Here is a 26,999-nt window from a genome sequence, read left to right as displayed (position 1 = left end):
TATTTGCTGACACCTAGCATATCTTTTAGAAAAACATTCTGTTTCTATTGGATGATTTCTGATGAGGGAGAACCTCTCACAACTTTTACAAATGTATTATTTTAAGAGCTAATTAGTCTATGAAACATATGCACGGTAATTCTAATCTGAATTAATCTAGTCTCAGCTTCCAGCTTTTCAGGCAGTTTCCAGCTTCTGTTACATCTGTGTCTGCTGCACGTCCACTGCGAAGTGTTATTCCCCACATGAGTAGTTCTAGACGGTGGTGAAGTCACCACCTAATCATCTCTTTGATTCAGTAAATAAACTGAGCTCCTGGCAACTTCTCCTGCAAAGCATGATTGCCAATACTTTCATCCCTCTTGTGACTTGTCTTTGAGCTCTCTCCAGTGCACCAACAGGCCTCCTAACCTGTGGATGCCCCAGAAGAACGCAGCCTTCCAGAGCAGCTGCAGCCTAGTGCAATCAATGTCCTGGCTCCTACTAAAGATACCCACGTATATGTCCAGGATCACGTTGGCTCCCTTAACTAGACTGCTGCACGGAAAGTTCATGTTCTGCCCTGTGTCTAGTAGGACTGCCATCTGTTTAGCTGAAGACTCTACTTCTCTGGCCAGTATTTATAAGAATCTTTGTATTTTATTTTATTTTATTCCTAGAGTCATGACTTCATTTCTGTCTGTGTTAAAAATACATTGATCTGTATCCATTACTTCTCCTCCACATCATTTACTGCACTCCTGTTTGTATGTCATCACTAAATATGGTCAATTATAAGTGACTGTATCATCTCCCAGATGATGGATAAACATGTTAAAAGCATAAGGTCAGTCCCTGAGGGTCCCACTAAGTATCACTGATCAACAACCCCATTTGTAATTTCATTCTAAACTCTGTCAGTTAGCTACTTTTAAATCCTTCTAATGCGTGCAATTTTGATTTTATTTTTAATAAAATGTCATGCAGCACCATGTCGAATGATTTACAGAAGTCTAAGTATATTATATCAATACTGCTACCATTGTCAACCAAATCTGTAATCCTGTCTGAAGAAAGACAGCAGGTTAGACAGGATCTGTTTTCCGTTAACTTGGCATTATGTATATTTCTTCCCCTTAGAGCTTTGTTAATATATATTTTTATCACCAATTTCATGCTGAGTGCTTTTGAAAAAAATAGTCACAAATATCACAATGGAAATTGCTAGGAAAGGATCCCTTTAAACTCTTGCTTAAGTCCCTGTTTAAAAATCAGTCTTTAGCTGAGCATTAAGCAAAAGTCAGGAACTCTCTTGAAAGGCTGGTCTTCTTCCAAAATAGGGAATTCCCAGTCAAAATAGAAGAGTGAATAGATAAACTATGAGTGAATCAAAGCTTTTATTAAAGAAATTGTCTTTTATTGGACTCTCTCAAGTGGCTGGAAAAAAAGCAGACATGGTTCTAGATAGCCACTACCCTTTCGTCTCACTTTGTTAGAAATAAAATCATCTTATAGAGCTTCTTTAGAAAAGGAATTTGGTAAGCCTTTGGCATATAATTTTATTTCTACTAGAAGACCTATGAAGACAAGAAACTAAATTCTTTTTAAGAGGAGAGTCATGTTCATCACTACGTTCATATTCTGCTCTCCGTGTGCACTTCTGAGATGTTATTAATTTCTTACAAAAACCTGCTTTTGTAGTGAGCCATTTGGATATATTCACACATCTCTTGCAGTCCTTGAGATCTTAAAAATGGGGAGATGAAGGCCACATGCTGTTTTCTAACCATGTGAAAACAGGAAAGTGAATATAAAGTATTTTGCCTCTAAAACAAGAGAAAAGAACTCAGGTGGCATTCAGCTCACCTAACTTTAAACATCACTGATGTAAACATTATTATCTAGCGATTCCAGGCTCCCTTTAGTGTCAGTAGGGAGGAATTGCCTCTTTTGAGGCATGATTCATATGACCTACTTTAAATATCTACATGAGAATGAGACTAATTGTGTCCTGAAAGTGCCAGTTTCTGTCCCTTTACTAAAGAGAGCTTAGAGTGACTTAGCTGAGATGTAGGTCTTTCTGTTATAGACACCTCCATCTGGTCAAATTTATCTCATCCTTCAAAGTAGCAAGGGTGGGATTGCAAGTGCAGGTCAGGCAGCTCTTTCTCTTCTCTTTTTGCACATAACAGAAGGAAGATATAAAAATGCGGAAGGGAGGAACAAACTGTTGTGAAGGGTCAGCCAGGATGCCCTGGAGATGAGGCCAGAGGAAGAGCTTGTGGGACAATGAGATCATCTGACTTGTTTTCCTTTGTTTTTGTCTTGGATCTTTGCTTCTAAATTACTTAATTAATAAACAAAAAATAAGCACTGAGTATTTGAATTGAGCTGTTTGCAGCATGTTTCCCTCTTGCTCAGCTGGTAGATCAGCCCATTGATGTTCAACTGTTAGGTTTTATTTTTGTTACTTAAAAATTGTGAGAGAACAGATTCAGGAGAACAGACTTAGGTCTGGCTCTTCTTTGAGAGCTGTGCAGCTTTCGCAGAGTAGGCAGATGTGTGCTGCAAAAGCAGAAGAAGACATGGAACACATACATTGAGTGAAATTTGACTCACTTCTCAGACAGCAAAATCAAGGTGTCTTTGAGGGAGGGGGGCCTTCCTATGAGCTAAATGCCTATAAGTCAGCAAATATAGATAATCTAGAGAGGAATTCATCTCACCCTAAGGTGGACACTACAGCAGTCCAACTGGACAGCCGACTGTTTCAAAAGCCTCAGAACAGACCCCAAACTCTTGGATTTTCTCAGGTGTACCATAGAATCATAGAATCAGTAAGGTTGGAAGGGACCTCTGGAGATCATCTAGTCCAACTCCCCTGCTCAAGCAGGGTCACCTGCAGCATGTTAGACAGGGTTGCATCCAGGCGGACCTTGATGATCTCCAGAGAAGGAGACTCCACAGCCTCTCTGGGCAACCTGGTCCAGGGCTCCGTCACTCTCACAGGGAACAAATTCCCCCTCACGGTCAGGTGGAACTGCCTGTGCTTCAGTTTCTGCCCATTGCCGCTTGTCCCGGGTGTAAGGATGGCTAAAGAGGCAAAAAGAAAGACTGAATACAGGCCTACAAGTATAGGTGTGACTCTGGAAGACCTGAATTGCTTCCAGTGATTCACCAGGAAAATACTGACAGCAGAAACATAGTCACTAATGCATCTTTGGGAGGATATTTTGCAAGGATTAAATAACAAATATTTTTACAGTATCTGATGATTCCTCTGCTGTAAATTTGCCATATCTCTGTAACAAGTAGTAAAATTAGCACTCAATTTAAGTGTCAGGGTTTGGTTAAGATAATTATCAACTTTTCAAAAGTTGTTAGAAACTAGTTACTGGGGGATTTGTGAAGATCTAATTACCATTAGCCATCTGACCATTAGCTAACTTGACCCTGTGATTATCCCCCAAATAGATTTAAGTGTTGACCAAATAGATTTAAGTGTTGACATGATCTAAATGGATTAAATTATACACAAGTTTTGACAGCCAATTGAATATTTATTTCGCTCTCTTTCACACAAAAAAAATGAAACACTTTTCAACCTAGAGAAGAATTCAGATTTAATTGTAACCTGTATCTTGTTGCTATATATTTTTTAACAGTATTAATCAAAGGGAGAAAACTTTCCTGGCTTTTATTTTTAGGGGGATTCATACATTTAATATAGAAAAATGTCTGAAAGATTTCTTGACAGGCTAAGAAATTACGAATAGATGCATTGCACCCCATCAGGATGCTGTTGCACAAAGGATGATGAGACAGCTTTTTTCAGGCACAAAGATTTATTTGTGGGTTCCATAGCTGATGGCACACATTGACTCTAATGGTAAGTTATCTTTGGGGAAAAAGAAAAAAGAAAAAGAAAAAAAGAAGAGGAGAGAAAAGGGAATGGGAAAATTTTCACAAAGGGCCAGTCAGGAGGAAAAGGAACGAGGGACTCCCTAGATGAGCATTCCCTTCTGGGTGTCTTCTCCAAGTGGTCAGGGGTAGCTCGGAATATCTTTTTCAAAGTAACTTTATATTTTTCTGATTCTGAGTCCTCCTGCACGTGGTTGCTTTTGACTAGTATGTCGATAGGGCTGATGATTGGAGCAGTCTTTGGTCAGGGCTGTTAAGTCTTGTGGATGTATCTTATTGGTAAATACTTAGTGGCTGTTTAAATTACTACTTTTCACTAATGTTATCTGCTAAGTTCTGTTTGATCCCTACTGTAGGGTTATAAGCTAAAATCTAGGATGCAACAAGTGGAAAAAAATGGAGGAGGAAGGAAAGACAATTCAAAAATGTTAATGGCAGTAACTTCCTACAAAACCCAACATAACCAACATAACCAAGTTTGCTAAATGCATCAATGCCAGGTGATGAGGGAAAGAGCACTGTGGAAAAGGAGGGTCAGAAGAACTGCCACAGCAACCAAGGATGCAGCGATGGGAGGTTACCAATACAAAAAAAGGCATGACTCTCTTTGTGCTCACTGTAAAAAGTTAGGAGTCATTTCTGGGTTTCTCTAGTTTATTCTGGTCTTATTTGTTTTGGTTTTATTACTCCAAAACCTGTCACGACTCTTGTCTCTTCTTCACACATGTACAATCTCTTCACTATTGACATTTGATTCTTGTTCCTTGCCTTGCATCAACCTTATCTACAAAGGCCTAATTTTCAAAACAGATGCTTCCTTTCTGATACCTCCAGTGATATTTTCTCACTGAAATACTGCTTGTTGCTCTTATAGTGCATATCTTTCAGCGGATACCTTGGGACATAGCTAAAAAAAAAAAAAGAAAAAAAAAAAAAAAAAAGCTAACCTTCATGTTTCACATCTTCCAAGAACTTCTTCCTTATTTTCCTTTCTGTGGAAAATAAGCCTAAATAAATAAGCCTCTCAAAAGCCTAATGTTACCTACTAGGTCCTTACTATGAACCCTCAGTCCGATCCTCCGAGGATCTGACCTTCTGTACTCAGTTCAAGCCTCTGCTGCATCACGTAGCAGCATTTTGCACTGATGCAAATGCAGGCCAAGATGATAAAAGTTTGGGTGAATTTTGGACACAAGCATATGGACACAGGTGGGCAGTTTTCCACTGCTGCACAGGTGGCCTTGGTGCAAATTCTCACCCTTCTTCACTGCCACTCTGGCCCCAGGACCACTGTCTTGTCTTGCCTTTTTCTCTTACCCCTTCTCTTATGCTTTTGCTGAACCATACTGAGAGACCATATCAACCTGGTCCCTGTATGAGACTCTTGTAAAAAGTACCTCACCACCTGGAAACCAGTGTCCAATGTTTTTCATTGAATTTCCTCCTGTTCGACATTTCCCCCCCCCCTCAAATAACTAAGTTGCTTCGTTGATTGCTTTTGTTGTTCTTCAGGGAAGACTGTATTTATTTCTCTCATTTTAATTCCTTCACCATTTTTTCTAATGGGGGGTGGGGAGAAATACTTTTTTTCTCTTCACTTTCCTTACCAGGTAATACCAATTCTTGGTGAAATTAAAAAATAAACAAACAGAAGAAATATTTTTCCCCTTCTATAATTACTTGTTGGATCTGAAATTTTACCAGCCTAGAGCAAGAACAAACCTATTGTAGGTATCTGAAAATTAATCAGCTTTTGTTTATCTGAAGGTCACTCCTGATTAGAGGCAAAGAGAGGCTTTCAGGGTGAGAAATTTTGCAGACTGAGGCTGTTTGTTCAGAGAATGGGTGAATTAAGAGGCCACACTCCAGGGGCTCAAAGTGATAAGTAGTGTAAACAAGGTAAATCTCCTTCCTCCCTTCAAGTTTTCCTCCCCTTTCCACCAAAGGGATATTCAGTGAGGCTGAAAGGAGACGCTCCTAAGCAGGATGAAAGGAGATGTTTTTGAAAGGAATCAGTGGAACTCAGGGACAAAATACCACAGATAGTAAGGTTCTCTTAGAAGAGAGAAAAAAAAGTTGGAAAAATGACATATGATTTCAAAGTATGGAGTCCATGCTCCAAAGTACAAAATAAGCATTGGTGGAAGAAGATCTCCCATATGGATAAGTTATTCCACTCTTCTTCAGGTTTATTGTTCCTTCTTCTGAAGCAGCTGGTACTGTTCTTTGCCAGAGACATGTCAATGAATAAGATGATTCATGACAGTTCTATGTTTTGTGTTGTAATAGTAATAATAAAAAAAAATATATATAAGAAGATTGCTGGAAATTAGTCCTTCAAAACAAAAGGCCTATGTAATTAAATTTTGGGAACAAGGAACAGAATCTTTTCTGGCCACCATTTCTCTGAGGGAATTTTTAACCTCCGGTATATTTGGCTTAAGTTTATCTTTCTATTCCTCCTATTCAAGAGTCTGGCAGAGCACTGCTGAGATTTGCTTATTTCCAACTAGTTTGGGTTGTGGTAGATACAGTCCCAACTGTGTAAAGAAAATGTTGCATCAATAGGAATATGCAAGAGCATGAATAAAATATAAGTGGCAATGTACATTACTTTACAATGCGTGCAGACGAATGAAAAGTTGGATTTTATTAACAGCCTGCCTCTGAAGACTTACACCCAATTACATAAAAATAAAGACAACTCAAACAATGTATGCTTCTAGCTGGAAGAAGGGTGGAATTGGGATGTTCCTTGCATGTAGGACACAAGACAAACAGTCACAACCCGAGCGATGCTGTTTAGAAATTGCTTTCTCTCTGTTTCCTAACTGTAGCTGACAGTCAAATTCTGCCCAGGATACTGTGCAACGCTTGTTTACTCAGGCATTTTCAAGCAATGATATCTTCTGGGATTGAGTCAGATGTGGCCTGAAGGTAGACCAGTACTTTACGTGCGAGTTTAGCTTACTTTTACACACTTGGCTCTCTACTGGGAGATTTTGGAAATCTAAATATAAGATAGATAAGGAGAAAATGTGCTGAGGGCTACAGAACTGTACAGCATCTTCCCTTACCCTTTTACATTTTCCTCTTATTTTAATTTTTAAAGTTGGGATGATGACCTGAAGGACAGATGATTAATTGAAGGTTCTTGTTGATTCAGGAACTATTCTGAATTTTTACCCTAAGAACTAAATTTTAGATCTGCGTTTCTAACTTTATTTCCATGTGTCACAGCTTCTTGCTGAGGTTCCAGGTGACTGCACTTCTTTCGAACATGGCTGTAGGGAAAGTCTTTGGCTTAGTAGCTGAGCTTGGGTTACTTGAGTGACCTTGTGTTTTCCTGCTTTCCCCAAGGCTTGATTTGTCCGTCCTTTCAGTCTGGAGTGCTCATCTGGCAATGGAGGAGCTCAGATTAGAAACTTTGAACTGAGAACTCTCTCTTATTGGAGAGTTTTGATTGAATGCCTGGAGCTCCCGGAGAGAACCCCTTGGTCAGTCCATCTTCGGTAATTTTGTCCACTCTTGCTTACCAGCTTTGTAACTCTGCATCAGTTACTCCTTTTGATCCTTGTATGTTCCAGTGGTTGATTTTTCAGGGTTGCTCTCCCCAGTAGTGGTTTAATCACTGGTTTAGATTTCACACTGCACTGTAGAGTACCATAAAAATAAACCAGAAAAATTTGGGTTTGATATGAAAAGTCTACATCAAAAAACTTAAGAATTTGGTGGTGGGGGAGGGAAATCACTTTCTTTCATCATAGTCCCATGTAAGGACTTAAGGCAAAAGAAGCCCTTTTCAAAATATTTACTTAAACATAGCTGAGAACATGCACTGTAGAAAAAGCTTTAGAAGAAAAAAGTGCAAAAATGTGCTCCACAAAAGGAGTAGCAAATTTAAGGAGTATATGGTATTATATTCCATGTAAGAAATTGAAACTAGTCAAATGGATCTTCTCTTACCTTCTCTAATGTACAGTAAAATGCCAGAAATGCCAGATCTTCCAAACTGTTGTATGCCAGTAGAAACTTTTGAAATTTGTGTGTGTAGCATTGGCCATACACTCATCTGTGCGTACAATAATAAATTTATTATGGGATGGTAGTCGAATCACTGGACTGGGAGCTGCCATATCTTTTTTTTTTTTTTTTTTTTGACTGTTCAGCTCATTTATTGCTTTCTTATGAAATCACTAGGGTTACTTTGCCACAATTTTCTACATCCACAAAATATAGTTCCAAAGAAGAGAACTAGGACTGTACAGATCCTTAAAGTCATCAAACAGATTACCTTTGTCCTTAAATAAATATAGATGGTAATAGCTGTATTTAACACAATATTTCTATCAGCAGAAAAGAACATCATGATCAGACAGTGTTGAGAATTAGAATAAACAGAAATTTTGCATACAGAAATTACATGTGTTTGTGGATTTTCTATTACTTTTCCTGAACCTTGCTCTGTCAGCAAGGTCTGTATCCTTACATAGCCCAACAATAATTATTTCTTTTTTTCCTGTAGTGATCTAATCCCTCGACAACTTCTATCACCTTTTATCAGTGAAAACACCTTTGAAATGCCAGCTAACCAGAAAAATATAGCCCAAGTGGTAAATACAGACAACATCTGTGAACCTTTTCAGTTGAAGAATTTTATTTGGAGGCACTGCTTAGCCATGCAGACGGTTGAGGCAGGGGCCATGAAAATGTGTTAATGCACTCACTGCAAGAAATGGCAGTATTAGAAAATGCTCATTATTTGTCTGGAGGAAGAAACAGTGTGGGTGGAATGCAAAACTTACTTAAGCTGTTACAGGGAAGAATCAACTATTCTAGAAAACATGGACTAAGTCTCTGAAGCGAGGTAAAAATCTGTCTGCGCTAACCCATTCAGTAGGTGAGCTCCAGTAGAGATACGGTTGCAACCTGTAGCAGTAAGAACTTGGCGTTTATTTAATCAGAACAACGATTCTGTTTCTTCCTCAAGATTGACTCCTAGATCATTCTAGTTTTATGAAGAAATGTCCATGAAATTAAAATGAGGTCTTCACTGAGATTTCAAAATGTATTTTTCCAACAGGTAAGGAAAGAAATGCTCTACAAACAATAACAATAATTTAATGTTGGATTAAAACATGTTTTAGTGACCACTTGGGTGAAATCCTTGTCCTTTCTGTGTTTACTTTACAGCACTTAAAAATGTCACAGATGTTATATAGCCCTCAAGGCATTTTTTCCATCTGTAAGAATATTCCTTTATAAAAGCCTTAGTAGAAGACAACTGGAAACTCTGTGGGAAAACAACCTGCAGCACTGCAAAAGTTTCTAATAGTACTGAGTGGCTGCTGGATACTGCAAAACCCAAGGGCTATTAGATGCACCAGGCCCTTTCAAGCAATTTGAATAGCTTGGACCAAGAATACACAAATATAAATGAATTCTGCTTCAGTGCCTTGCTTTTCCTAAGTTCCAGCTCCTAGCCTGTACCATATAATGTATTGCCAAAAATTCTTGTAATACGTAACTTGTAGTACTTACCATTAATTTTGTTTCGTACCATTTTGCCTACCCTGTTAGATAAAACTAATTGCTGATTTAAGTCATAAATGCTGTTGTAGCACACTATTTTTTTTCCCTATTTGTATTGTGACTTATTACATAGAGAGGCATGCTGCTTCATCCTTGGGTTACCAGAATTAATTTTACAGGCGACTATAATACAAACAGAGGAGAAGTGAAGGCAGCTATTTGCCATATTCAAAACTGACTCTGTCTTCTCAGCAGAAGGGATTTGTTCAAGTTCTTGCTGTTTCAAATGTCTGTGATTTCAAGCTTTATTCGTGCCAACACACCTTCGTGTTACAGAGCTTGTGTGAGATCACATTCCTAATCCACGAAACAGGAATGGTGAGGATTTACAAGTAAAGTTGACTCTGTACAAATGCTACCTCCTAACTCAAGAAAGCTGTTGCTTTGATGCATTCTGAGTCACAGCTGCTCACTTCAGGGGTGAAAATCCGTTTTTCACTGCTTTTTGTTCCTTGTTAGACCTGCTGAGCCAACACAGCTAAATGAGAGTGAGTAAAGACCTCTACCCCGTTTTGTGCACTGTCAACAAAGTTGTTTCCTATGGTAAGTTCCTGCTGAAGACAGCAAGGGTCTTGGAGGTGTCACAGAGGCGTAATTTGAAATTTGTGGGATTGCTCAGGTGTTGCACGGAAGACCTGAGGCAGCAAGCAGAACATTAATAAATGTGAGAAGGAAAAAAAGTCAGCTTAGGTCTCATATGCCTGCCTGGGTTAGAAACAGAGGCACATCAAAAGTGCGCTTTCATGCTTGCAAATGGAGTTTGTTTGGTCTGGAGTCAACTGAGTAATGTGGCAATATCCCGCAGTACCATTTTATACAGTCACTTCTAAAAACATTTTTTCTCTTTTGAAGGCAATATCTTCATCCTTTCTAAAAATAAAACCAGCACTTTGCTTCACTGTTCTGTTAGTATTTGTTAGTATTATGTTGTGAAACTTATGAAGGTTTCCATCAGAATTCATACAAGATATTTTAGCTAGATAAGTAAATCGATGGCGATAACCATTAATTGCATGTAGCGGAATTAAGAATGATGACTATTAGTAGCAAGATGCACACGAGATTTCACTTATATACCTAGCCTTTATGCCAGATTGAATCTTCTTTAGAATAAGTAATTACTCTGCATTTCTAAGGTAAGGGACATTTTAAATAGGCTGTTGTTTAAATTAGTCGCTGTAGGCTAGGCTGAAAGACAACTCCCTTTAACTAATTGCTGCAATGACTCAGACCTTGCAACAGATATGCAATTAAGTTTGGTTGTCTTTCAAACCCCTTTCCAGCTCTGATTTGCTTTATAACAGAGCGTAAAGAAGAGGAAAGAATGCCTTTTGGCTAAGGAGTACCATCCAAAAATTCTCGGGCCGTAAAAGAAAAGGCACTTTTACAGGTAATGCTGCTGTTTTAAGTGAGACGTTTGCACATGCATTCAAATGTCTGTAATTATAGTGTTCGGGAGTGCTCAACAGTAATGCACAGAGGTGTCTGTATTTCTTAAAACTGGCTCAATCTGCAGCTTACTATCTTAACTATCTCTTATTTATTTATTTCTCCTAAGTTTATTTCAAACTTTTGTATTTGGATTTAAGAAGCAAACAAACAAAAGAATTAACTAAGATTTTAGTTTCCCTTGGCAAGCTGGTCAAAATCTTACTATCCAGCCTAAAATGTGCTCAGAGGGGTAGAATCAGTGTCATCAACTTTAATCTTTTTTCTGCTCTTTTTTTTTTTTTTTTTTTTTTTTCTGTTTGTAATTTAAGGTATGCTAACTTTTGAATCTGAAAACGAAAGTTGAATTCTGAAATATAGTTTGAATTCTCAATAGCTTCTGCATTACCATTGAAAGATTCTGACAGGTGGGAACTTAAATTTTCTCTCTTTTTTTTTTTTTTTTTTTTTTTTTGGTGACAAAAGGCAGCTCACTATCTCAGCCTGGGCAAATTCAGCAGTACTAGAAAGCAATTCATATCCATCAACTCAGTCAGTAAGATACTGCTAAGAGCAAATATATTTAACAAAAATGTTATTTTCCTCACATTATCAGCTTACCATGCCCTAGAATTGTATTTAAATATAGAATTCTAAACTAAATTTCTGATTCAATCTGAAAACTCGGTAAAATGTTTCTAATACATAATTCTGGAGGACTTTACACTTGCCTGGATTTTTCCAGCTGTCTTCAAGTAAACCAAGAAGCCTAAGTTGGGGCCTGAGCCGCTGTAGGCACCTGCTGGGAGTGAGATGCGGAGAGTTTTTGCTGTAGCAGTGACTGGATACCAGTAGTTTTTTTACCCTGGACTTCTCAATTAAGTGTCTAAAGGTGGGTTGAGTTAATTAGGCGTCTCATCAGTCTCACAGTGTAAACAACATATTTCCCACCCTGAATCAAGATCGATGGCCTCAAGATTCCCACCCTGTCAACACTGGGAATTTGTTAACTCCCACAACTGGATTCAGGCACCAGGCTTCAGTGCAAGGCTGTGTTGGTGCCTACAGTTGCTGCTTGCTTCTTTATTTGTTTATTTATGTTCTTGTGGAAAGAACATCAGTCTGCATCAGTATCAGGTGGCCGCAAAAAAACCTCATAAATAGTAGCTGAATAAGGCTCTTGTACAGTGATATCTCTGGGGAAGAGGAATTACAGGATATGTAACTTTTTTTTTTTTTTTTTTTTTTTCTGCCTGTGCTGTTCTGCTGGTACCGTGGATGAAATCTGAACTGTACTTTGTTTATTAGGACAAGATGATGAAAAAATATGAGTTTGCTTTGTACTACTAATTTTCTGTGGCTCTTTCAAGAGGTAGATGGTTGTCCCTGTTTCTTTTAATTTGCTAGTGATTTAGTGTGTTACATCCTTCAAAAAAGGAACAGGAGATGGTGCCTTTCTGCAAAGTAACTTCTTTACAGTTAAGTAATACTTTTTCAGGCACTATGTCCTCCCAAACAAGCTTGTGAAAGGGAATAACTGGCAATTGGCTTCCTGATTGAGGGTTAGTTTTTTTTTTTTTTTTTGCCTCTTATGATGTGGATGCAGATAAGATCTTGACGCTTGATAGACTTAGTACTTACTGTTGCTACAACTATTACTATTACTGTCAAAATTCTTATTGCTATTTTATTAATATTGCTGTATTATGTTGTGGTACTTTTGAATCCTTAACTTCCTAGAAAACAAACAAACAAACAAACAAACACACTCTCAAATCACCTTAATCTTTCAGCTCAAATTACTCTAGCTTTAATGAGAATCGTCACTTTAAGTGTGTAAAGTAATACAGAGTCTCAGCTGACTTGTCATTAATATGGTCCATATAGTCATTATAAGATTTTAGGATTCTTCCAAGAATCTGCATACATTAGGGTATATAGGAATACAATAATATATTTCAGTAACCTGGACTTGGCTTCAGAACCAGGATGTCACAGTAATTCGTTAAAATATAAACGTAAGAGGAGATGCATGTGAATGACAGTGGACAAATAAAGATGTATGAGCAAACTTTTCAGTAGGAAAAGGTAGAAGATATCTCAACTTAGTAGTAGTTATCATTTTAATTGGAGTCTGCATATACTTAGTACACTGCATGTGTACTAAGCCATCAGGGTAGTTTCTTCTTGACTAGAAATACACCTGCTTTCACTTCGGACTTGCCAGACTTTGGAGTGATTGCTGCCGTCTACTGAGAAAATAAAAGACACCGCAACAAGCTCCTACAGGAAAAGTGGAGGCGGCACTGTCTATTTGCTGCGCTGACGGCTCCACGGGTTGTCCCAGGCACTGCCCCCTGGGGTGCCCTGGCTCTCACAGCAACCATAGCCTAGGCCTTCCTAAAGTTGTTCCTACACTGCTACACTTCCTACTCTAAAGTTTAAAGAAAATGAGTTTCATTTTGCGATTTCCGGCTGTGAGCTGCCACAATCTGGGAGTCACTTTAGAAGAAACCCCAGACTCTGTTCAGTGGAGCTGGGACAGGTGGCAACTTGCTTGTGCATCAGAGCCAGTGGAGGGATTTCTTTTCTTTTTGCAGAGGAAAGCAGCTCAGAAATAAAATTTAATTTTCTGTGGGATTGTAGGATAATAGCTGTGGGTGGCAAGACATTGCTTGTTGTAAGAAAAAGTAGAGAAGACTGTATTCTAGATTTTTGTCATCACCTTTGAAACCCCATCCTCACACATATAATTGAGATAATCATCATTATCAGATATCATCTTCATGGTAAAAATAGCTCAGTTGTTTTCCTTCCACAAAGACAACATCAGTTAAGTGAAATAAAGCAAAGTAAGTGAAGTGATATCTTGCTTATAAATAGCATCACCCAGTTGTACTGATCCTGTGTACAAAGAGTTTTTATGGGAGGCATTTGCTCTTTATTTATTAATTTTTTATGCATTATAAAAGTCAGATTTTGCTGGGTCCACAACATGGATTTCAGAAAACAGATTAGCTGAAAGGGTATTTTTCTGTCCTTGAAGTCTTCAATTTGTCATCCACAGCATACTCCCAAACTTAATGCTGTGTGTGTGCCAAATTACTCCTTGCTTCCGTGTATATTGAGGCTTGTGCCACAGGATAAAACCTTACCAGTGATTTGCCTTCAGTAACTCAAATGTTGTATGTGAAAACCATAGAAGAGCTTTTCTGCTTTGTTGTGTTTCCCTTTGCACCTGCTCCTCCAAGAAACAATCTCCAAGAAAAGGAGAGAAAGGAAAGGAGGTTCAGCCTTTCCAGCTCCTGTTCATGCAAAGGAAGCTGCTTTCCTCACCAGTAATCGTGTGTTAATTCAAGCCATTCGTTGTTGAGGGGTTACACAAGTATGGTTTCAGGCATTTTCTTATTAGCACTGATACCCTCAAAGGTCACAGATTAGATAGTCTAACTATGTTTGTCCTGTCTTTGTTAATGTTGTCTGAGCTTGGACTAACGTGCTGCACCAGGTAGTGCAAAGGGACGGCATCCACGGTGACTCTGGAGGTGGGTTTTAACTTCAGAAAAGGCCTGCTATGGATTTCTCTGGTTGGCAAGCTGGCTTTCTCCATGCTTGGGAGACTATCAGCCATGACAGTAGCCATGATGATCAAGGAGTCATGTTCAGAAGCAACCACAAACCTTGAAGTAACAGGATATATAAATAGATCATGTGAGACTAACAGGTTGCAGAAGATTCTGGGGATTTATCCAGAAGGGATGAAGGTAGATGTTGCTAGTCAATGAAAAAGAGGTGAACAAATTACTCTGAACTTCAGAGTATGCATTGGCCTCTTCGAAGGTGAAGCCACGAGCAAGGTGGCAGAAATACGTGCATTTTCACATGCAAGCCTGTATGTCAGATCTTTACAAGAAGCTGAAAAACTTTCTGAGGAGTTTCATATTCACAAAGAAAAAAAAAGTAATTATCTGGAATTTTTCCATCCTAGAACAGTCATAACAACAGCAACAAAATCTGCTGTGGATCCTTTTCTCCCAGCCTACGAACAATTGTCTATTAGCTAAAGGGTTTTTCTCTATTTGACAGCCGGAACAAAACATCTTGAACCAACAGTGCCTACTTACCTCTAGGCCAGGATTTGGGGCTTGCTGTTGCCTGAACTGTGAACGTGTTACTGAGCAGTGCATATCTGGAAAGCCTTCGCTGACTGGTAGGGCATGTCTGAGCCTTGGAGAAGAGAGAGAAAGATTTGAATTGCTTTACACACTAGGATTACCAGCTGGTCATGCCTCCACACTCACAGCTATCAAATAGCTAAATCTAGTTCCTGTAATAGTCTTTTTTTTCCCCCTTCTAATTTAGAAAAGCAATCCCTTTTGGCTGGATAAACTGTAAAGAAGCTTGTGAAACTTCACAAGCTGAGAATTATATACCTGTGGAATTATAATAGAGAAGTCTGTATAGCTAACTAGCTGGCTAATACCCTCAGTTGTCCAATGTGATCACAAGTCCATAACCGTGGCCCTACACGCTGAGTTAGGAGGGGAGGGTGCCCGACTCCAGCATTTTGCATCATCAGTCAGTCATTAGGGCTGTTAGTGCTCTATTTGCATTGCTTTCCTTTCTTCCTCTTTCCTGGTATTTTGCAATGTTTCTTTTTTGTTTGGGCTCTAACCAGATTAATCTTTTGCCAGGATTGTAACACTGTTTATAAAATAAGGGAAGGTAAACAGCTGAAATGAATGGCTTTCATAAACACAGACAGGGACAGGTTGAAGGGATATGAATTTATTTCCAGGGATAGGTTGCTTGGCGGCCTGGAGGTGACAGTAGAGATGGTGGAATACAATCTTTACTAGTGTAGTATTGCTTAAGGGCAGTGCTTAGTGTACTGGCAACTAACAAGTGCAGCACAGCAGATATAGCTACTGTAGTATGAGCTGGGAAGGGGAATCTGTGCTGTAAGTCAGAGCCCCAAATCGTGTCTGTTGTTGTTACTTCATAAGCTTCAATTTAGCTGTGATAGTTTAATCAGAGCATTTTTTGTCCGTCTGCCTCATCACTTAATGAGGAGACACAGGAAATGAAACTCAGACACAGAGATGGATTTTTAAAGTGGAATTTTGCAAATTTATTACCTTTTACCTTTAATGTGGTGGTGAGCTATCTCCAGTTATCTGGCCATTTGTTTGAGCCTGCTTCTCACTTTCCTACCCTGCCCCGTGAACGGGATGAGGGTACTCATGCAGTTTTGCTCTCTGTGCAGGTTTCATATTTCTCTTTTCCCTTTTCCCATAGGTTCTACTAGTTGTCTCCTGGCTGTATGTGCACTCGTAGGAGTTGGCTCCTTTCAGTCTAAGTCAGGGACTACAGGTGGATGCAAAAAAACCCAAACCAAAACAAAACAAAACAAAAACCAACCAACCAACCAAAACAAAAAAAAAACAAAAAAAAAAAAAAAAAAACAAACAAACAAACAAACAAAAAAAAAAAAAAAACTCAACCCAAGGCTCACTTTGTCAGCCTTGCTTGGAGAGAGAAATTCCCTCCTTCTCCCAAAGCCAGTGATCCAGTCAGACCAATCACATTTGGGACATGCATTACAGACTACCTTTCTCTCTAAAATAAGGTGGAGGCTGTGGTTAAATGGCTGTGGTACAATGTCAGGACTTCACAAGGAAGCTCAGATCCTGGATGCATGTGTGATGATAAATGGAATGACGAAGTAAGATGTAACATCTGTTGGTATTAAATCTGAGCTCTGAGCTAGTCAGAGTCTTAATCTCAGTTACCAAAGCAAGCACACAAACAGATCTTTAATCTCTTTATTTGAGCTTAAATTTGTAGGTGTGTATCATTTTCTCTCTTGCTTCAGGGAGCAGAGAGCTGGTGGATGGTGCACAAAACTGTCTGCTTGCAGGGCCTCCAGGCTTTGGGATTCCAGCAGGCAAGGGCTGGGGAACGGCAGGAACAAATCCAACACCTTTCGACTTTCCAATCCCCTTCCAGGCTTTTACAGAGTAACCTAGCGTGGGAGCTGCCAGCACTGACTTATTGAGTGACCTCTATCTCTGCTGTGATGGCAGGAGGTGGGGAGATCCTGCAGCACTGCAGCGAGTCCTACGCTGCGGAGCAAACAGAGTGCGGCTGCAGGGAATTAGGTACCAGGGTGGAGTGCCAGCAGGTCAAGTATCTGCTGTTTCTGGCAAAGGCCAAATTGTTTGGCTTCTGCAGCTATGAAATCATTGGACCTAACTCGCTGTTGTCCTGATGTTTACCCTGCAGCGAATGGATGAAAAACATTGGTGTTGGAGGTAAAACCATTTGGCCCTCACTCTACCCTGGTATAAATAATTACAGCAGATGTAAGACAACAAAGAATTAAGACTACCGATTCTTTTTTTAATACAAGAATAATAACCTGCTCAAGGCATACTATGACTCACGCTCAATGAAATCACTAGTGCTGGCTACCTAGTAATTTAAAGCTAAATTTGATTTTACACCTGCACTTAAGGAAATGTGGCAAAATTGCCAGTAATTAAGTGGAATAGCACGACACTGAAATCCTTACCATAAGCCTTTGCCATTTTCTGTTTTGTCTTGCTTTTCACCTGCCCTTTTTGGAAAGAGCAAAACAACAGACCGAGCTTTGATTTAGTGTTAATAATAGCTTGCATAGTTTCCCATGCCAGAGCATCAGTGTCAACTTTATATATGTTTATGTAGCAGGGTATAGACAGTGTAATCGCAACAGCCATTAAAAATGTCATCTCCATAGGTTGTGGGATAATTTTTAATAAATCAAGATATTTTTGCTCCATCCATCTTTGAAGTAGGAAGACTTGAATTTTAGCATGTCTTTTTGACTGATGTTTCTGAAAGTCTGTGTTTTCTATTTTATGAGTACATACCGTAATTGCTGATAGTGTCATATTTAATAAAATGTAGCCATCTTTAATATTTTACTCTGCTAAGGCATGGTCAGAGCTTTTGTCAACTGTAATTCAGCCTGAAGATCACAGAGGTTTGGATTTTGAGTGGTTTTCTTAAAGATGTCTTGATCATATCAAGTTTATCAGTATTAGTGAGCAGAGCTTCCTGAGTGAGCGCTAATAGCGTTCTTCATCGTGTGTCAGTCAGTGATGCCAGACACTGCTCAGAAACTTATCATGATAGAGTGTTCAGTTGTTATTGCAGAACTTGTTTTTAACTCTTAGGACTTAAATTCAGACTGATGTAATATTATTCTTTCCTACATTTCTGTAGACTGTGCAACAACTGTGTATCTCTTCCTCCCTTTTCTATATATTAGCATCACCTGTGTCCACACCTGTGTCATCATGCAACTTTTTCCATTCCCATTGCAGCTGAACAGTTGAAAGAAAACCTATTGCAAGAGAGAGCAATCCTACTTGATTCTGTTTGCAGCCGAAACAAGTGTATCATTTAATTTGTAGTGCAGACTGCTGAGTGTTGACTGCTATTCAGTTTCTGAAACAGTTTACTTTGATGATCAGGAATTTTGATGCCTTCATCATGTTTCATCAATATTTTGCAAACTACTGCCTTGGTGATATCACAGTTTGGCATGTTGATACTTTATGGTGAGTTTTTTGTAAATACGGAGAGTGAAAAAAAATATCTCTTTGCATTCTCTCTTGCAGTGATCCTCTTATTCTGCCCTCTATTGACATATTCCTGCTTATTGTCTCCCATTATATCTCTTGATCAGGATACTGGTGTTCCTCTTGTGCAGTCTCATTGTGATGTCTTCTTAATGTAAGTATTTGTACTCCAATTAGTCGCTTCTTCATGCATCCTCATCTGATACTGTTTATAGGTCATCACTTTGTTCCAAACCATTCATACCTGCAATGTTTTGATGGGGAGGAGAGGGGCATGACAGTGTATGTTTTGGTCTTGTTCTCTATTTTTGTGGACATAGCTTTTGGGACCGGTTGGTTATTTATGTACTATGTTCATCACTGAGTTTTGAGATCATACCATTCGGGGATTAAAAAAATACAGTTTATATCTGGTATTTTCTTCAATAGAATGAAAGATGCAGATGTTCCATCTTGGCAGGATTTGGTGATCTTTAATTACAGTAGAAGGGATATCAGGGAAAGTCAAAGACCCCTTTGTGTCTGTTCTGTTAGTTCTTTGTTCTTTCAGTATCCGAGAAGTCTGATAGTAACAGTTTTTCTAGTTTCCTTAGTTAATGCCATTAGGCTGCTTGCTTGAGATTGAATCTCTCTCAGAGGTTTTGCAAGGGCAGCTTTTAAGTCATTGAACTAAAAATCTGTTTGCTAGAAGCTGCTGCTGAATTTTGTGTTTGGGACAGACCTTTTTTTTAAAGCATACTTGATTTGAAAATCATCTTATAATTACCTCTTTCTCTCTCTCTCTCTCTCTCTTTTTTTTTTTTTAACTTCATTAGCTTCCTTTAGCAGTAGGAGCTATTGGGAGTCCAGAATGCAACACCTTGTTCTGAAGCTATTTTCTGTAGTGCTTTTTGGTCTAAATAACACTCTTCATAAAACAGATATTCAAAAGGCTATGCCAGCATTAAATTCATAAGCTTCTTAGATCTCCTGGTTTTATACTTAAGCTGTTGGATCTGGTAGAGATGAAAGGTCCATATTAATTTTATATGCACTTACTGACACTGCAAACTACTCCTGATTGTTGCTGTTATTCACATAGAAAACAATCGTGTACTGCTCTCATAAAAGCGCAGAAAGCAGGGATGTAAGGAGACCATTAGTAAGACACGTACTTGTCGCAATTTTTGCTCTCAGTCAGACCTTTCGAAACTCATCAAAGTTACTGAAGCACCATAAGTTTAAGTGAAAGCAAAGCTTGACCCACTGTGGCAAAGTATTGTCTCTCCTTTGAATTTGTCTTCAGCTTTGATGTGGGTGAAGAGAGGGGACAGAGGTAATGCTGTGGGAGGGCAGCTCCTGCCTTCCCATCCTCTTTCTCGAAGTGAATCTGCCTTGACTTTTGTATAGAGTGATTTCACAGAATCTCAGAATGGCTGAGTTTGGGACCTCTGGAGACCATCTAGTCTAACCTCCCTGCTCAAGCAGGGGTGCCTAGAGCATGTCAGACAGGATCGCACCCAGGCGGGTTTTGATTATCTCCGGAGAAGGATACCACAACCTCTCTGGGTAACCTGTTCCAGTGCTCCGTCACTCTCACAGGGAAGAAGTTCCTCCTTAAATTCAGGAATGCTCAAATGAATGTGCCCAAGGTTGTTAATGCATTTATGTTTGAATTCTGTATGACTTCTCTGCACAGTATTATCTCTGGGTTACCTGAGACTCTCATGCCATTTGGAGGGGTTTCACATTCTCAGCTCTAGCTTTTTCAGACCACATGGATTTGCCTGTAGCTCCCTTTGCATCTGATTTCAAGAACACATGCACTGCATCATGCCCCCTGTGGTGCCAGCAAATTTATGCCTCTGTGATAAATTGCGATTGTTAAGGGGAATGATTAGGAAATAAAGCAGATCTTCTGAAGAGACTCCCTCCTGCACTCAGGAGAGGGACAGCAAAACACTGCTGCTCCTTTCTGTCATCGGTTAAGAAGAAATAGTGGCAACACTGAATGAAATTAAATTAGAAAAATGCTGAGGCAGTAATAACACTAGCCTGGCATTGCTTTGCGGTTTTATCTATCAACATGTAGCATCTCTGTTTGATAACTCTGAGCAGCAGTGACACAGTCATGAACAAATACTGTGATGCAATAAAAAGGCATTTTGATATATTTATGTGGTATCAGCCTCTCTGCCTGTTGAAATGGTCACTTCCAACAGTTATGGCAAGCATAAAAAAAAATCATGCAGTACATTTCCATTTCTAGAGGTGAATAAAATCAATCAGTACGCATATTACAAATGTATGCTTACTACCAACCTGAGCTAGTTTTATTTCTAAGCGGAAAACTACCCATGTAGCAATCTCAATACACTCACAGCTTATTGACATCAGCTACAATCAGTTTATCGCAGAAATTTTCCAATGTACCACAATGGAGCAATATAAAAGAGTTATGTTGTCCTTACAATGTTCACTCCTATATAGATTTTAATTTCTACTTGAGTTCTCTTTGTCTCTAACTGTACGTGCATAGTACTTTGTCAGTGTAAAATCCACAATATCAGCAATAACAGCTTAGAGGGTTGCACTTCAAATGTGATTGGAGACAATTCATTTCTTCTGACCATTATAACATAAAAATTTACAAGTTGGAACTGTTATGCCCTCTTGCTTTGAATCTATTTGTGCAATTTGATGCCATTTCTTAAAATTTATCAGCAAATATAAAGTTGTGTATATGAGGCCAAAAGAGTATTATACTGCAAATCTATCTGCAGGACAAAATCCAAGCACTGAATGGTAAATATAAAAAGTAACTAGGATGATGAATGTTCTTTACAGTCTAAACAATATATTCAATAGGATTAACTCGGTGACTGCCTCCACTTTCTTGTCTGGCCTCCAAGTCTATGCTAAAAGTCTGTTTACACCAACTCACAACTCAGAAATGCTAAATGTGGGTCAACAAGTGCACCCATACACCTGCTGTGGTCCATGGGCCCCTTCCAGTTTGTTGACTGCTCTGGGAGTCAAAGTACAGCATAAATAATTGTAGTAAAGTTTCACTCTGAATGATTAGTCCTTTTAAACTCCAGGATTAAAAAAAAGGAATAAAAGAAATAGCTATCTGTTTCAAAGATAGAGAAAGCAAAACAATAGCTTTTACTTATCTAAAGTTGAAGAGCAAGCAACTGCTGGAGCCAAGAACAGAAGCCTGGGATTCATGACTTTAGATATAAATTATGCCTAAGTAATGTGAGCTCATGGGAGTCATTAATCACTTGGTTTTTTTCTCCCTCTGCTTTTGAGCCCTAGAATATTTAGAAAATATTTTTTTTTTTTTTTTAAAAAAGATACTTAGATGGATTAAGAACTAAATTGTGTTTGCAGGGCAATTGAAGAACTATAAATAAGATTTTGGATTGCACTGATGCTTAATAAACTGCAAAAGGCCCAGGAAGTACAAACAGATATGTGGAAGGAGATATAATAACTTGGTGAATTGGTGACCTTGTTATATTGTTATGGGTTGCTTCAATTTTGAAAACTCACTATGTGACCGCAGTTTATGCCTAGTAGTTCTGCCAAGACTGCCATGTGCATCTCACTTTTAACTCACAAGGATTTCCTCCTTTTTCTCCTAACTTTTGTTACTCACTTGTTCCTCTTTCAATCTCCTTTTTTAGTTGATTTTCTGTCTCAGGAAAAAAAGAGCGAGCCACTGGCTAGGTTTCTTTTCACTATAATTTATGTGAAATCTGAGTTTACGCTGGAAGTAATCACTGATGAATATTCATGTAATCTAGTATCTTTCAGGAATTGTTATCCTGTTTAATCATACTTTAAAGCTTGTGATCCTCTTTCCTGTTGATAAGGCTTCTTAGCATATTTCCTGTTGCTGAGAGACCAAGCTTCTGAGAGATGCTGAGGTTACTTGCACAGAACTGGGATGTGTTTTCATCTCTGTTGAAAGCTGAGGCTGATAAGATGCCTCGCGTCATCTCTGGGAAGCCGATACGATCTCATATTCCATGGTATTGGGGAAGCACAATAAACAGCGTGCCGTGAGTGCTATGGCTTTTCTCTGCTATTAGAAGGTGAGATTTGTTCAGTTTCCAAGGAAATGTCACCTTCAGCAGCCACTTTCCTTGTCACTCAAGTATCTGCCAAAAAGCAGGATTCCAGCCGTTCTCCAATTTCAAGCATTCATCTTTTGTGCGGGGCAAATTAAACAAGCAGAACTGAAAGAACTTGCCCCGAATTGTGTCTCATTCAGGCTAGATGTGCTGAATACACCAAACAACCTCTGTGCCCCTTACCTCTGTTGCTGAGTGATAATGAAACTAATTGCTTTCTCTGAGTGTAGCCCCTGGAGTTTCTCCATCCTCCGTGTGCACATGCCAGCATTAAGGCATGCAAACCAGAGCTGAGGTTTGATTCTCATTTTGCAGACTGGAACACGATGACTAAATATCTCTACATCTGTACGGTGCTGTCACCTGTACTTAATGAAGCAAAATGTGTTCTATAGTGACATTTCTGGAGTTACAGCAGAAATAAGCACATTCAGGACTTTCAGTGTTTCTTATTTGTCCTCCAAAGTAATAATTCTTCTTGGTCTTTTCAGTATTCTCCTTGTTTTTTTTTTCTTTTTTTTTCTTTTCTTTTTTTTTTTTTTTTTTTTTTTCTGTTGCCCTCTTCTTAGAGGGCTCAAGATTGTAAAATGACTCTTAGATGGGCAAATATACGTTGCTTGAAGATAATTGCTTTAGATCTTACTGGGAATGTAGCAAGCTTAGGTACAGCAACACTGTTCAAACTTTACTGAGCTCTACAATGCAATATCTTGACCATAAAAAAATCCTGATGCTATTATGGTTGTGCTGTCACGGTACCCTTTGAGCAATTTCTGTTCTTGCGGGGTTGCTGTTTAAGTGTAAGCTGCTCTTCTACAGCCATAAAATAATACCTATTTTGTTTGTTACATGATATCCCCCTGGTGGGCACCACGACTTTTAGGTCAAAACAGTTCTTCTTCGATTGGTCTTTCCAATAGCAGCTGTGCACAAAAAAAGAAGTATCGCAGGAGTATTCCTTAAGTCCAGCAAAGCGAGGGAAGAGAGAGTTCTGATCTGCAACCGATAAGCACTTCTCAGGCAGTCGGTGTTCTGTGTAGATGCTTAAGCAATGGCCATTTGGAGATGAGTTATTCCAGTGTATTTTGCCCCCCCCAGACTTTGTGCAATCTCTAGAAATAGGGTGTTCTTTAGGGCACGAGCCGATTATGGGGAGGAGAGGGTTGTAGGGGGGGTTGCAGGGGGTTGTAGGGGGTTGTAGGAAAGCATGGCAGCTCTGCAGGGTGTGTAGCAGGAAAGGGCGTATAAATCCAGCTCCAGCACTTCCTTTGGGCACATGCCATTGCTTTGGTAAAAACAAAAGAAGTTTCTTCTCCTTATACTTTTGCTGGTTTGAGCTTTGGTTAAAACTGGACTTTGTACCGGGACATACTATATATAATGATTTTTAGGCCCCTTAAAAGAGCTACAGTATTTTTTCCCTTAACTGAAAAACTGAAAAGGGGGGGGGCTGAGAAAAAGATACTGCTTTCACAATTAACTCTTACATTTACTCATCTTTCACCTTTTCTTTAGGATTATTTTTACTTCATAACTATCTACTATAAGTGAGCCTGGAAAGGCTGATGATTTTAGTATATACTTGATGGTTACAAGACTAACCATTTTTTTTTCCTGCTGCTTTACAAACTGACGTGACTGAGTCTTCTGAACCTTTCAGGGCTATGTTTTGCCAGCTGTTATGAGTATCCACGTGGATTTTGTTAATTTTCTTCTTCTGTTGTACTAGTAGCCAGATTTTGGAAGAACATCACAATTTGTCTTGACTTTAAATGTAAGCGTGGATATATGGTGTGGCGATGGGGAGAGAGGACCAATGAGCAGTGTGAGCTTCTGTTCCTGGTATGGAAACCACACTTGGTTTTATCCTGATGTGAATCCCCCATCATAATTAAATAAAACCATAGAAGACCAAGCAGTATTTTTTTATTCCTAGCCAAACCTTTCCTATTCAGTCATTAATCTCTCAACCAGATGTCTGAGGAAGTCTGTCCCTTAGTAATTTAGTAGTAGCCACAGATGCAACTCAGTTTTCAAATGCACTAGAAAAGCATGAAAGAAGGTGCTTCTCCAGAGCACAACGTTGACATTCAGTTCTGCCGAAAGATGCCTAGCTATGTCTTTACGACATATGTGGTGCTTGTCCATTTGCTATTCAAGTATACAACGAATTGAAAGCTGGGTGCTGACCCCCCAAAAAGTTGCTACCAATTCCATTACAAAATAATTTGACTCTATGTAAAATCTATAGAACTGGTAATGCCAAATATTGATCTCTGTTCCTCCTATATTTCCAAGAACTATATGCCTTCTTCTATCACACTTAGGAATTTTATTTAAATAGATACAGTATTTGAAAAAAAAAATTTAACTGAAGGCTGAAAGAGTTTTGTGGTTTTTTTTCCCCCTTCTTTTTCCTCTGTACAGTAATTGCACAAGGAAGTGAATAATTAGACAGACTGATCACAGGACACAGAGCCAAGCATTTCTTGAGTCCCTGCTCTAATGTCAGACAATTGCCTTGGGAAGTCATTTAATTTATCTGCTTACAGTGAAAAGCTGTACTTACTAATTTCTCAGGAGTACAGCATGGCTAATGTTATCAAAGAACTGGAAAGATTTAAACCTACTCAGTTTAAACTAAGTATGTATCCTATGGCCAGATTCACTAGGTCCTCTTCTAGATTTATGGTTTCATAGTCATCCTTGAGGCTCTATATTTATTGCCAGGATCCCTCTTGGACAGACATTACTATATATATATATATTTTTCCTAGCATGAGGCTCCACGTTTCTTCTTCTTGATGTTGTCCTGGCTGAGTTCTTCCTTCTCAATAGCTATGGAGACTAGGCTTAAATTCCCTTTCTGGCCAAGGACTTCCTTTTGCCTGCCCCTTGCCTTCCTTGCCTCACCTCTAGGTCCCTGGATTCCCTGACCTCTATTGCTAGTCATTACCAGTCTCCTGGACTGTCCTTCTTCCTCCCAGCTATTTCTTTGTCCTTTGGCTACATTTCTAGGAAACAGAAATTCCCAAGCAAGTTCTTTCCTGTTTTAAGGCCAAGTACCCCTTCATGTATGAAAGTGCTTCGCAATGATCTACATTCTGTCGAGGTCATCACAGGAACAAATGCTTCAATAGTGGAGGTGGTGCTAGTGTTAGCAGAAAACCTAATTAACTTTCTGTGAATAGCTTTGGTCTAGTCACAGACAGACAATGAAACCCGTGTTCTTCACTACACTGTGAGGAGCAATATATAGGTGATTCTTTAACAAGGTCATCACAATTCATAACATGCACTGATTTTCAAATCCTAGGATTTGGACTGTTTGTAAAACAGTAGGAAGATGGGCATTTCCTGGGGAAGCTGCTTTTTATGTTATCAGCTACAGCGAGAGTGAATTCTCCAACAAACGCTCAAACCTCTTTATAATTAGTAGTCTCTTTAACTACATCCTTATTTAGGTTTCCCTTGAACAAATATCTTCGTAACTGTGCCTCATTTTCCGAAAATCAAAGCACCCCTCCCTTTTTTTTTGTCAAAATCACTTATCTGTAGTCCTTCAGACATTTTCTGAGTGAGATTCCCGTATCTTGCAACACAGTGTCTCTAAGAACCTGGTCTTCATAGCGTCCTGTGAAACAGTGCAAGCCTTGTAATCGTAGTAGTCAATACCAATTCATCTTTGCCCAAGTTCTAACTTGTGGCTTTTTAAATCTTCCTGCTAGATCTATCCAGTGTGTCATCGTGGATTTCCAGACACTCTAGACACTGGAGATGTGCTCTGCATTTGATGCTCCGCAGCTACATGCTAACTTGGGAGTGCCTTCTTACCTGTGTCAACCTGTCCTTTGCTTTTCCATGAGAGGAAACGTCTCCAGATCCTGTAGCTGTGACAGATATAGATGGCTGTAGACTTGGAGGAAACCTTCACAGAAAGGGATGGCTCAACAGCGTTCTCTGTTACAAGGTGTCCTTGCCCAAGCTTCCCAGCTGGACATCTTTTCTCACTTCTCAAAGCTACATGTTTACAGAGTGGTTTTTCTCCACGCAGGCTGATTCTCTCAGTTAGTTATTCAATCATTCATGTACGAGCAAGTAGAAAGCCCCAATGTGTTTGGGCCACCTGCAATGCAGGGAGGCTTTGCCTCATCAACAAAGCTGTTGAGACAAGGTCTTTTATGGCTTTGGATGCCTTTCTTATTGGAAATGTTAGCTGCTCGTTTGAGTAATTTTCTTCTCTCTCAAAAATTGCTTGAAATTTTTCTTCATCTTGTATATGCCTTCCTTCAATACATTCAAGGAGTAAGCGGCATCACAATTCACCTTT

The 26,999-nt window shown here is 39.1% G+C and overlaps 1 protein-coding gene across 4 annotated transcripts in view; it reads left to right on the top strand.

The window, feature by feature from the left end:
* LOC134135676 (disks large homolog 2) overlaps positions 1-26,999 on the top strand; it is a 740,305-nt gene that overhangs the window by 7,994 nt on the left and 705,312 nt on the right. The window lies entirely within an intron of this gene.

This window comes from Rhea pennata, chromosome 1 (genome assembly GCF_028389875.1).
Source record: "Rhea pennata isolate bPtePen1 chromosome 1, bPtePen1.pri, whole genome shotgun sequence".
In the NCBI taxonomy this organism is placed as follows: Eukaryota; Metazoa; Chordata; class Aves; order Rheiformes; family Rheidae; genus Rhea; species Rhea pennata.
The sequence above is the reverse complement of the archived record's forward strand: the minus strand, read 5'-3'. Positions and strand labels throughout refer to the sequence as shown.